We start from the raw sequence: 9,064 nt of genomic DNA on the forward strand, positions 1-9,064 counted from the left end.
CTTGCGTGCGAAGATGTAGCTGGTGGGTCCCAGCAGTCAGGGGGCGAATCGTTTTTTTTGGCCGGACGCACTTCCTTGCGTGCGAAGATGTAGCTGGTGGGTCCCAGCAGTCAGGGGGAAACGTTTTTTTCATGAAATACAGTGGCCCGTCCGGTGGGTCCATGCTGTCAGGTGGAGGTATCATTATTTTCCGCGTAATAAGGAGGCACTTCCTTGCTGCGGCCGTGGACCCAACTATTAGCCTCTCCACGTATAGTCCACGTCCGATGGAAGTCGTTCCTTGACCACGTTGACCACGCCGTGCCGAGAGCACCAGGGCGGTGGACGACGGCGAGGCCTAGGAAGGGGACGACATGGAGCCGAGGAAGACGCGGCAGTGGATGCCCACGCGGAGAGGAGTATGAGGGTCCACTGGTCCGGCTGCGGTGTGAGGCTCCCGTCGCCGCAGAATAACAGTTGGTGTGGGTGAGTAGAGGGATGGCCTGGCCAGTGGTGCGAGTAGTAGGAGGCGGTGAGGCCTCCGCGGCATCACAGCCGGCCACGGGAGGCAGGAGCATGCGGCAGTACGGCTGTTGGATGGACATCGTACGGTCACTCGAGCTAGAATCGTTCATATTGACTAAAGTTGACAAAGGCCCCCGTCCTAGTCAACTTAGTAGGCCCACAAGTCAGCCTCCCACCATGGTGGGTCCCAGCTAGCAGGGGGAGTATTCATTTTTTTGTGCGTAATAAGGAGGCACTTCCGGTGGGTCCGAGCTGACAGCGGGGGAACGTTTTTTCGCGAAATATGGTGGTCCGTCCGGTGGGTCCCAGCAGTCAGGGGGGAAACATTTTTTTCATGAAATACTGGTGGCCCGTCCTGTGGGTCCCTGCTGTCAGGTGGAGGAATAATTATTTTCCGCGTAATAAGGAGGCACTTCCTTGCGGCTGCCGTGGACCCAGCTGTCATCCTCTCCACGTACCGTACTCTTCCGATGGAATTCGGTCGTTGACCACATTGACCACGCTGCACCGAGAGCACCACGCCGGTGGACGACGGCGAGGTCTAGGATGGGGACGACGCGGAGCCGGGGAAGATGCGGCTGTGGATGCCCACGCAGAGAGGAGTGCGAGGGTTCACTGGTTCGGCTGTGCTGCCGTTGCCGCAGAATAATAGGGGGTGTGGGTGAGTGGAGTGGAGGGATGGCCTGGCCAGCGGTGGGAGTAGTATGGGGGCGGTGAGGCCTCCGCGACAGCACAACCGGCCACGTGAGGCAGGAGTAGGCGGCACGACCGGTGCTGCTTTGGGCGGCTGGAGCAAGAAGACCAGAGGTTGAAGAAGCACTACGGCCGTTGGATGGACATCGTATGGTCAGTCGAGCTAGAATCGTGCATATTGACTAAGTTGACAAAGCCCTCCGTCCCCGTCAACTTAGTAGGCCCACTATACTGGGTCCCAACTAGCAGGGGGAGTATTCATTTTTTTGTGCGTAATAAGGAGGCATTTTCTTGCGTGCGAAGATATAGCTGGTGGGTCCGAGCTATCAGTGGCGGTAACATTTTTTTCGTGAAATACAGAGGCCCTTTCGGTGGGTCCCAGATGTCTGGTGGAGGAATCATTATTTTGCACATAATAAGGAGGCATTTCCTTGCGTGCGACCGTGGACCCAGCTGTCAGCCTCTCCATGTACAATCCACTTTAGATGCATGTCGGTCGTTGACCACGTTGACCACGCCACACCGAGAGCACCAGGGCGGTGGACGATGGCGATGCCTAGGAAGGGAACGACATGGAGCCAGGGAAGACTCGGCAGTTGTTTCCCACATGGAGGGGAGTACGACTGGTACGAGGGTTTACTGGTTCGTCTGCCATCGCCGGAGAATAACAGCGGTGTGGGACTGTGGGTGAGTAGATGGCTAGGCCAGCGATGGGAGTACGGTGGGGCGGTGAGGCCTGCGCGGCAGCACAGCCGGCCGCGGGAAGGAGGGAGCAGGTAGTCCCGCCGACGCTTGGTTGAGCGGCTGGAGCAGGAAGAGCAGAGATTAAAGAAGCACGACGGCCGTTGGATGGACATCCAACAGTCACTGCTTGTGCGTCAACCTTTTTTAGGAAAGACTCAAATCTGTGAAAAATAGCATACAGGTCATCTGCCATTATTTCAAATAATTTACAACCCATTTGCTAATTCTTACGGGTTTTTTGGAGCCCATATTCTTTTTGTTAGCATTACAGCCCATATTGTGGCCACGGTTAAAAAATTATATGAAATTTTTCATAATCGGTGCAGTCTGAACTGTTTTTAATCCCAAAATTTCAAGTCACATTCAGACTGATTTTAAAAATAAATGTATATCAATATAAAATCCAATAAATTGTCCACGCATAAAAATCAATGCAATTTAAAATCTCAAAATGAAAAAAAGATATTTGAAACTAATTGCCGGTTTGATGTGTTTTAAAAATGTACAACCCATTTCTCATTACTGATAGGCCATTTTCTCGGCCAGCCGAATGAAGCTCTCCTCGTCTTGAAAGATTTGCAGCCCAACAGGCCTGATAAAGCGACTTACTTGACAAATCACAAAAAAACTGGCCTAGCCATTTTCAGAAAGAAAAAAACTACTGGGCTGGTATGTGGTAATCATAAAAAAAAAGGCTGTCTAGACAAGCCAGAGTGTCCCGCACAGCCCAGTTGACACCCTGCTTCCGTCTCAAAAACATATTAGATAAATGCCACTCCAATTATGGCGATTCATAAAAATGCCACTGCAATTTCCAAACTTTAAAAAATGCCACTGCAATTTTTACAAACTTTGAAAACGCCACTGCAGTTTGCAAACTTTGAAAAATGCCACTCCAGACTTCGAAAAATGCCACCAGAAATGGCATGAAATGGCATTTTTCAATGTTTGGAAATTGCAGTGGCATTTCTCGGAAACACCAGATTTGGAGTGGCATTTATCAAATTAACCCAAAACAAAAATAACTGGGTGAGCTGCTGGGTCCCTGGTGTCAGCCGCTCGTTGTGCAATTCTCTCGTTTATTGACTACGTTGACAATGGCATGGGACCCAGATGTCAGAAATCCACTAGGAGGAGCCATTTTTTTATTGGCTTGAAATAATGAGGCACTTGCTTGTGTACTGCCATGACCTTGGAGGGTCCATGCTGTCATCCTCTCCACGTACAATCATCTCCTGATTGTGTACGCGTCAACTTGGTAGGCCCACAAGTCAGCCTCTAAACCCGTGGAGGACAAATACAATCTATTTTAAAAAATAACAACCAATTCCATACGTTCATACGAAAAATTCAACATTCTGAGCAAAGTAACAGGTCTGATCCACATATAGAGTACTGAACTTCCATGTTGACAACCATCATAGCCAAGTTAACTATCTACTCCCACTAATAGTCTAGTAGCGTACAAGTACTAACTTACTCTTAGCTAACTAGACGATGCCGACCGCCATCTGTGGTACACGCTAAACGCCGGCACCGGCGTCCTGCGCCTTGCCTCACACTAGCAAGAAGTGCGATAGGGCGCGTTGCTCGCGCGCGTTGGCCCTTTCCATGCCGATGTGGTACACCGAAGCTTCGGCTTCTAAGCGGGAAACCCACTTGACAAGCTGGTAGTAAAAATCAGCGTCGCGAACGCGTGCGTGCCCGACAGCCTCCAGGGATATTTGCCGGGCGCCGGCCTCCACGTAGTCGGCCCAGTTGCGGGCGCTCTGCTTGCGACTTAGAGCGTTGGTGTGCTGCTGCTCTATGTCCCATTGGCGGTGCAAATCAGCGATACGCTGCTCCTCCGCCAGGCGGTCGCGCTCCAATAACTCCTGCTCCTCCGCTAGGCAGTCGTGCTCCAACAACTCCTCGATCTCCGCATTGCCATCTAAAGACAGACAGAATGCCTCCTCCCTCCATCTGCCTTCCGGTGAAAAACTGAACACTAGTTCCGGCGGTGACCGCTTCCGGCGTCGCCTACCACGGACGGGCAGGGGCATGGCGGACGTGGCGAGCAAAGTCGGGCCGGTGGGGGCTTATGAGGATATGGCGAGTTGGGTCACGGTGCCACCAGTGAAGGCCGGGAAACAGTACTTATAGGCGGAAGGTAGCGCGACGGTTATCGGAATTCAATGCATAATGGCTTAGTGCGCCAGCTTGTCAGGGAAAACTAGAGAAACTAAAAATTATGAATATGCCGTCCCATCCCGTCTGGGTCACACGCGGGCATGGCGGTCAAACAAGTGCACTCGAATCATCTCCCTCCTTGTCAATAATGATTCTATGGATTTAAAAATCCCGCAACAATTAAAGCGCATCTTTCTCGCATCAGTTAGCTGCCTTAATTACGGTCGGCTGCATGTAGGCACTCAGAATCGCTCGCAACCAGTACGCGGAGCAGCATGCAACGAGTCGCAGCCAAGGGCACGCATGGAGCCACTTAAATCACTGGAATTAATTAGGCTTAAACTTCTACATGCCATTAATTATTGCCATGCCTTGGTCTTGCTGCTTTGCTCATGGGACTAATAAACCCGGACGGAGGGAGTACGTGCGTGATCCGCTATTTATTCGTGTAGGATCGAGTAGATCGTTTCTTGAATTGAGCCTTGCAAACCGGAAAGGAGGTAGTACGTGCGTGATCCGCTATTTATCCGTGTAGGATCGAGTAGGTAGGATAGTGTAGCTTGTCAGTTTCTTCAGAGGTAGGCATTTTTATTCAAAAAACTGCCACTTCGGATCTTGCGTCGCAAATAAAACTGCCAGGAGCGCATTAGTAGGCTAGCTAGTGATCGATCAGTAACTTGTAAACAGTGAGCAAACAGAAATAAGTAACTGTTAATGCATCTCAATGATTCACAGATCATATACAAATATGTAGCTCCAAAAGCAAAGATCAGCCACTTCAGATCTTGCGTCGCAACTAAACCTATCTAGTACGATTCCCATACATAAGATCAACATGCTAATGCATCTCAATGATTCACAGATCATATACAAATATGTAGCTCCAAAAGCAAAGATCTAGAAAAAACATCTGTTCTTCCTACTAACATGGATGCTTCTCTTGGCCAACATTCAGTACAGACTGAAAGACAAATTTGTTTGTGAAGTATACAATTCCTCTTGCAAATGTAAGTGGTTTCACCAACAGCTGGAACCATGAGAATGAACCACACATGATGGAGGAACATCCACTGCAATATGATTTGGTCTTCTCTCGATCACACCGCGAGACTATTTTCGGAATACAAACTTTAACTTAGGCAAAATGATGCCCATTGTATAATCAGACCAGAGCAATGAAGCACCTAGTGTTGGCCAATAAATAGTACAGTACTACTTTTCTGCAGTCCATGAAGCGACTATCCAATCTTTCTGTGTCTATTTTCAAATGGCACTGCATGCAGTGACTATACTATTCTCTTGTGCAGTTCAACCAAAATTGCGGACACTTTGTTTGTTTGCCAAATAGCAACGGGCAGACATCTCTGTCTGCACAAATATCAAGCAGCTAGTAAACATATACCACACCATGTATTTTCGGTTTAAACATGTCTCTTCCGCTTAGCATCTGTCATGTTCTGCACTGGACAATATGATACATTTATGTTTTGCCATGGACAATTTCATACTGAATTGATTTGCTGGTTCAGAACAGAAATATAGCGCCTATTCTTCATCAGACCAATGATATCCATGTTCACAGTGATGGAAGAGGTGAAATCGATACAACCGAAATTGAGCATCCAATCACTGAATCCTGTCCTGCACCTCCAATGTACATTGCCAATAAATTCACATGCAAACCACTAGTATTACTATCTAATGACAGTACAAAAAGATTAGCAAGATAGTAGCAAACCATGTACCTTCGTAATGAACAGCTCATAGTGCCACCAATTGGATATAAAGGTTTGGAAAAAAACATGCTCCTAATGTTGAACCAGTTGGACTTTTTGTGCAGTTCCACTAAAATCGAGCATCCCTGTTTGCATAAATATTGAAAGTGTGATTACTATAAAAGTGGCACTAGTTGAAGCATAGACTCACAAATATAAGCATTCCAATTTCTTAATGGGAAAAGGTAGTAAGACTGTTTCTAACCACCTGTTTGAAGGAATAAATAAAGCAACAACGGCTGATGTCAGGAAGGCATACATAGTTTTTTCTGAAAAATTGAGCCATTCTTGACCTTTCCTCTTCTTTTAAGCATATTTTGTGCAGTTCTACTAAAATAAAATGCCATCACCGCCTTGACAATTCAGTGACACTATACAAAAGGAAATGACTTAACATTACATCATGATGTCAGGTATGTAGTCGACAGGCATTAGAGACAAACATACAGACCTCCTCTGGTAACATAATGAACATTAATTTTAACAAAGGTGTGACTAGCCTTACCGGGATAATTTGAGTGAACGCTACACCCTCTGTTCCTTAATATAAGACATTTTCACTGTTCAATTTAAAGTACCCAAATGTCTAGTATTTAGAAAAAAGGTAGTAGTTTTCTTGAGCACATATCTGGGAAAGCTTGCCACACTTTATTTTTGTCCATACGCTAATGCAACACCATTCGAATACTACAAATATACACTAATCTAGTGGCTAGTGCAACAGTAGAGTAGTTAGTTTATTACAGGGTACAGTACAATGGTTTTACTGAACAAATTTCAATAAACTCTAGCACTGAAGATTTCTATAAGAATTAGCAATACAAAATGTAAAGGTAACAAGTTTCAGCATTGGTATACTAGCAGTGCATGAGCATTAAACCAAATAAAAAAGTCTGAAGGTAACTAGCATTATTAACTAATGACAGTATAAAAAAAATTGCAAACCATGTACCTCCGGCCTTAAAAATTGCTATCACAATCTTGATAATCGATCAAACATAAAAACTTGATCAAACGAATCAAGAAAACAGCCGGAGGAGGAGGTGCCCACTCTTGACCTTTCCTCTTGTCTTCATAATTTTCTGTGCAGTTTAACCAAAATAAAATGACATAAGAGCCTTGGAATTTTGGTGACACTGTACAAAAAATTAACTTATCTCATGAAAGTGAGGTATGTATGTAATCTATAAGCATTAACAGTGCAAAAATCTGAAGGTAGTAACAAGTTTCATCGTTGGTATACTGGCTGTGCAACAACATTAGAATGCCTTAGCTGAAAAATCTATAATACATCCACAATCAATAGCTAACCCTGAAATAACCCAGTGACATTAAATGACATTGCTTAAATTTATCGGTGGCATTAGACTGAGAGCGGCATTAGTTAAATGTGGCATCACTTTAGCAGTAGCATTGCTTGACTTGACTGCTGGCATTATACTAACAACAAAAAAGTGGCAATAAGAGCATGGGAGGACCATTCAGACAGTGGGCGCACCAGTATGATGTACCTCCACGGATGCAGAGTGGTGAGGGAGGTATGGTTGCCCAGAGCAACAAATATCCGGGCAGCATATGTGGATTACGTCCCATTTTTGTTCTCTTTAGCCACCTTTTTCCTATGTGAGGACAACAAACCGATCGACCTGGTCATTCTCTATTGCGTTGTCATGCCTTTCTACCCTTCTTCAACCAAGAGACACGAGACTCGTTCCTTAGCTACTGGTTTTCCCCTTTTCAACCTAGATGCGGGTTCGATGCCTACTCTCTTGGACAGTACAATCTCCCTTCCTTTCCTTATTCAACCCAGACATGGATTAGTTTGCATGAAGTAGGGTTTCCTTTAATAGTGCAAATTATGGTTTTCATTTGCGTGGCCAGCAGAGTAGAGGATAGCAAATTGGGAAGATAGTGGAGTGGAAAAAGATCCACATGCAATGACGTGGCAGATGGGGCAATAGAACAAGGGTATGGTTCGAAAAGAGGTAGCATACCTGAGAGTCGGCAGGAAGTGGCTTCGCTCGTGGTCGTCATCCTCCGCACACACTACGGCAGCGAGCATGGGGACAGAGGCCATTCCGCGCGGGCGCTAGGTCTGAGAGGACGGCCTTGTCGTCAGTGCGTGACCTCGCTCGCCGACGACGAGTGCGTCAACGCTGCACGTCCTTTTCTTCCCCGATGGATCTGTGACCACCAGCGAGGAGGGAGAGAGAGGCCATCTTTTCTAGATCTAGAGAGAGGGTGATAGTGTGAGAAGCAAGTGGGCAGCCCTTAGCAAGAAAGCGCTGAAGCTCCAGCCTATATATCTTTTTTATACTACTAGTACTGGAGGTGGAGTAGTGGTAGAGTAGTTTATATTTTCTCTGGGTATAGTACCAGTTAGTCGTGCTTCAAAACTGAACGGCACGCCACTAAAAAAATAAAGGTCGATAACTAATGTGGCACCTCGGGCCAACGCGGCCAGATTGCATTTTGCACGAGAAATTAAACACCATGTTTCGTTGACATGTGGTCCCGTTCCAACATATCAGTGAGACGACGGCGAGTCCTTTTCTACTAGTATTTTCGAAAGGACGTGTAGGCTGGGGCGCCTCTTCGTGAACCATGACAAACTAGCTGACTCTTCGCCTTTCCCACTTGATTTGGAACTGCTGTCGCACGTTCTTCCTCTCCCTCCTCCATTTTCCTTTAGCCCTTCACACTTTCTTCTGCCATTGTTCGATCGTCTTCTCCATGGAGGTAATAGGCTGGAAACGACCCCATTATTCTTGCCCTGATCTGAAAGATGACGTGGTGGAGGAACTCATCGATCGGTGCGACGTCATCACCTCGGCTAGCATGGCAGGTTCGTTCAAGACCATTCTCGACTCAACTAATAACATCATTACAAGGAACCCAAGAGTTAAGGAGCAGTTTGATGTCCCCTATCTTCTTCGCCATGACCCTGATGACTGGCGCAGGGACGACGGAGGCCTCGCCTTGTGCAAGTTGATGCCGCTTGATAATGATACGTATGATGTTAAGATGCCATCGCTTGAGGGTAAGGCTTGGGCAGGCGCAAATGGAGATTGGGTTGTTTACATTGGGTCCAACTGCGAGTGGGAACTTGTGAATGTGTACACTCGTGACCGGGTTCCACTTCCAAAAATCTCAGCAGACTGCCCAGAGGTTGAGCACAC

The sequence above is a fragment of the Triticum aestivum genome, chromosome 4B (assembly GCF_018294505.1).
Source record: "Triticum aestivum cultivar Chinese Spring chromosome 4B, IWGSC CS RefSeq v2.1, whole genome shotgun sequence".
Lineage (NCBI taxonomy): Eukaryota > Viridiplantae > Streptophyta > Magnoliopsida > Poales > Poaceae > Triticum > Triticum aestivum.